Source organism: Hypomesus nipponensis, chromosome 19 (genome assembly GCF_054491055.1).
Source record: "Hypomesus nipponensis isolate SF chromosome 19, ASM5449105v1, whole genome shotgun sequence".
In the NCBI taxonomy this organism is placed as follows: domain Eukaryota; kingdom Metazoa; phylum Chordata; class Actinopteri; order Osmeriformes; family Osmeridae; genus Hypomesus; species Hypomesus nipponensis.
This window is the reverse complement of record NC_140379.1, coordinates 19,847,501-19,850,000: the sequence shown is the minus strand read 5'-3', so window position 1 is coordinate 19,850,000 and position 2,500 is coordinate 19,847,501. Positions and strand designations below refer to the sequence as shown.

General features: G+C 46.5%; 7 non-coding genes and 2 pseudogenes across 7 annotated transcripts in view; all 9 read left to right on the top strand.

The window, feature by feature from the left end:
- The window catches only part of LOC146248115 (5S ribosomal RNA), a 119-nt gene extending 103 nt beyond the window's left edge, over window positions 1-16 (top strand). Inside the window, exon 1 of the ribosomal RNA XR_014733022.1 lies at window positions 1-16. This exon is cut by the window's left edge and continues 103 nt beyond it. This is a non-coding gene — a ribosomal RNA (5S ribosomal RNA).
- A 178-nt stretch (window positions 17-194) lies between these two features.
- On the top strand, window positions 195-313 carry LOC146248114 (5S ribosomal RNA; annotated as a pseudogene).
- A 186-nt stretch (window positions 314-499) lies between these two features.
- LOC146248113 (5S ribosomal RNA) lies at window positions 500-618 on the top strand. Its single transcript, XR_014733338.1, has one exon. It is a non-coding gene; the product is annotated as a 5S ribosomal RNA (ribosomal RNA).
- A 174-nt stretch (window positions 619-792) lies between these two features.
- Window positions 793-911, top strand: LOC146248112 (5S ribosomal RNA). The gene has a single exon (XR_014734068.1). It is a non-coding gene; the product is annotated as a 5S ribosomal RNA (ribosomal RNA).
- A 176-nt stretch (window positions 912-1,087) lies between these two features.
- LOC146248111 (5S ribosomal RNA) lies at window positions 1,088-1,206 on the top strand. The gene has a single exon (XR_014734413.1). It is a non-coding gene; the product is annotated as a 5S ribosomal RNA (ribosomal RNA).
- A 180-nt stretch (window positions 1,207-1,386) lies between these two features.
- Window positions 1,387-1,505, top strand: LOC146248110 (5S ribosomal RNA). The gene has a single exon (XR_014733359.1). It is a non-coding gene; the product is annotated as a 5S ribosomal RNA (ribosomal RNA).
- Window positions 1,506-1,683: 178 nt separating this feature from the next.
- LOC146248109 (5S ribosomal RNA) lies at window positions 1,684-1,802 on the top strand. The gene has a single exon (XR_014733021.1). It is a non-coding gene; the product is annotated as a 5S ribosomal RNA (ribosomal RNA).
- Window positions 1,803-1,980: 178 nt separating this feature from the next.
- Window positions 1,981-2,099, top strand: LOC146248108 (5S ribosomal RNA; annotated as a pseudogene).
- A 182-nt stretch (window positions 2,100-2,281) lies between these two features.
- LOC146248107 (5S ribosomal RNA) lies at window positions 2,282-2,400 on the top strand. The gene has a single exon (XR_014733327.1). It is a non-coding gene; the product is annotated as a 5S ribosomal RNA (ribosomal RNA).
- The last annotated feature ends 100 nt before the right edge of the window (window positions 2,401-2,500 follow it).

Genomic DNA, 2,500 nt, shown 5'->3' with positions numbered 1-2,500 from the left:
CCAGGTGCTGTATGCTCTTTTGCTCATTCACTTAGAAACTGAAATCTTGCAATATGCACAAGTAGTCCTTCATGAAAGGGGCTGGAAGCTGTTTTCATTTTGACACGAGAGAGAGAGAGAGAGAGAGAGACCACCTTGCATTGTCAATTGCTAAATCTGTATATGGATAAGTAGCCTATGGTTGTCAACTTATTTCGTACGGCCATACCAGCCTGGCAACGCCTGATCTCGTCTGATCTCGGAAGCTAAGCAGGGTCGGGGCTGCTTAGTACTTGGATGGGAGACCGCCTGGGAATACCAGGTGCTGTATGCTCTTTTGCTCATTCACTTAGAAACTGAAATCTTGCAATATGCACAAGTAGTCCTTCATGAAAAGGGCTGGAAGCTGTTTTCATTTTGACACGAGAGAGAGAGAGAGAGAGAGAGAGAGAGAGACCACCTTGCATTGTCAATTGCTAAATCTGTATATGGATAAGTAGCCTATGGTTGTCAACTTATTTCGTACGGCCATACCAGCCTGGCAACGCCCGATCTCGTCTGATCTCGGAAGCTAAGCAGGATCGGGCCTGGTTAGTACTTGGATGGGAGACCGCCTGGGAATACCAGGTGCTGTATGCTCTTTTGCTCATTCACTTAGAAACTGAAATCTTGCAATATGCACAAGTAGTCCTTCATGAAAGGGGCTGGAAGCTGTTTTCATTTTGACACGAGAGAGAGAGAGAGAGAGACCACCTTGCATTGTCAATTGCTAAATCTGTATATGGATAAGTAGCCTATGGTTGTCAACTTATTTTGTACGGCCATACCAGCCTGGCAACGCCTGATCTCGTCTGATCTCGGAAGCTAAGCAGGGTCGGGCCTGGTTAGTACTTGGATGGGAGACCGCTTGGGAATACCAGGTGCTGTATGCTCTTTTGCTCATTCACTTAGAAACTGAAATCTTGCAATATGCACAAGTAGTCCTTCATGAAAGGGGCTGGAAGCTGTTTTCATTTTGACACGAGAGAGAGAGAGAGAGAGAGACCACCTTGCATTGTCAATTGCTAAATCTGTATATGGATAAGTAGCCTATGGTTGTCAACTTATTTCGTACGGCCATACCAGCCTGGCAACGCCCGATCTCGTCTGATCTCGGAAGCTAAGCAGGGTCGGGCCTGGTTAGTACTTGGATGGGAGACCGCCTGGGAATACCAGGTGCTGTATGCTCTTTTGCTCATTCACTTAGAAACTGAAATCTTGCAATATGCACAAGTAGTCCTTCATGAAAGGGGCTGGAAGCTGTTTTCATTTTGACACGAGAGAGAGAGAGAGAGAGAGAGAGACCACCTTGCATTGTCAATTGCTAAATCTGTATATGGATAAGTAGCCTATGGTTGTCAACTTATTTTGTACGGCCATACCAGCCTGGCAACGCCCGATCTCGTCTGATCTCGGAAGCTAAGCAGGGTCGGGCCTGGTTAGTACTTGGATGGGAGACCGCCTGGGAATACCAGGTGCTGTATGCTCTTTTGCTCATTCACTTAGAAACTGAAATCTTGCAATATGCACAAGTAGTCCTTCATGAAAGGGGCTGGAAGCTGTTTTCATTTTGACACGAGAGAGAGAGAGAGAGAGAGAGACCACCTTGCATTGTCAATTGCTAAATCTGTATATGGATAAGTAGCCTATGGTTGTCAACTTATTTCGTACGGCCATACCAGCCTGGCAACGCCCGATCTCGTCTGATCTCGGAAGCTAAGCAGGGTCGGGCCTGGTTAGTACTTGGATGGGAGACCGCTTGGGAATACCAGGTGCTGTATGCTCTTTTGCTCATTCACTTAGAAACTGAAATCTTGCAATATGCACAAGTAGTCCTTCATGAAAGGGGCTGGAAGCTGTTTTCATTTTGACACGAGAGAGAGAGAGAGAGAGAGAGACCACCTTGCATTGTCAATTGCTAAATCTGTATATGGATAAGTAGCCTATGGTTGTCAACTTATTTCGTACGGCCATACCAGCCTGGCAACGCCTGATCTCGTCTGATCTCGGAAGCTAAGCAGGGTCGGGGCTGCTTAGTACTTGGATGGGAGACCGCCTGGGAATACCAGGTGCTGTATGCTCTTTTGCTCATTCACTTAGAAACTGAAATCTTGCAATATGCACAAGTAGTCCTTCATGAAAAGGGCTGGAAGCTGTTTTCATTTTGACACGAGAGAGAGAGAGAGAGAGAGAGAGAGACCACCTTGCATTGTCAATTGCTAAATCTGTATATGGATAAGTAGCCTATGGTTGTCAACTTATTTCGTACGGCCATACCAGCCTGGCAACGCCCGATCTCGTCTGATCTCGGAAGCTAAGCAGGATCGGGCCTGGTTAGTACTTGGATGGGAGACCGCCTGGGAATACCAGGTGCTGTATGCTCTTTTGCTCATTCACTTAGAAACTGAAATCTTGCAATATGCACAAGTAGTCCTTCATGAAAGGGGCTGGAAGCTGTTTTCATTTTGACACGAGAGAGAGA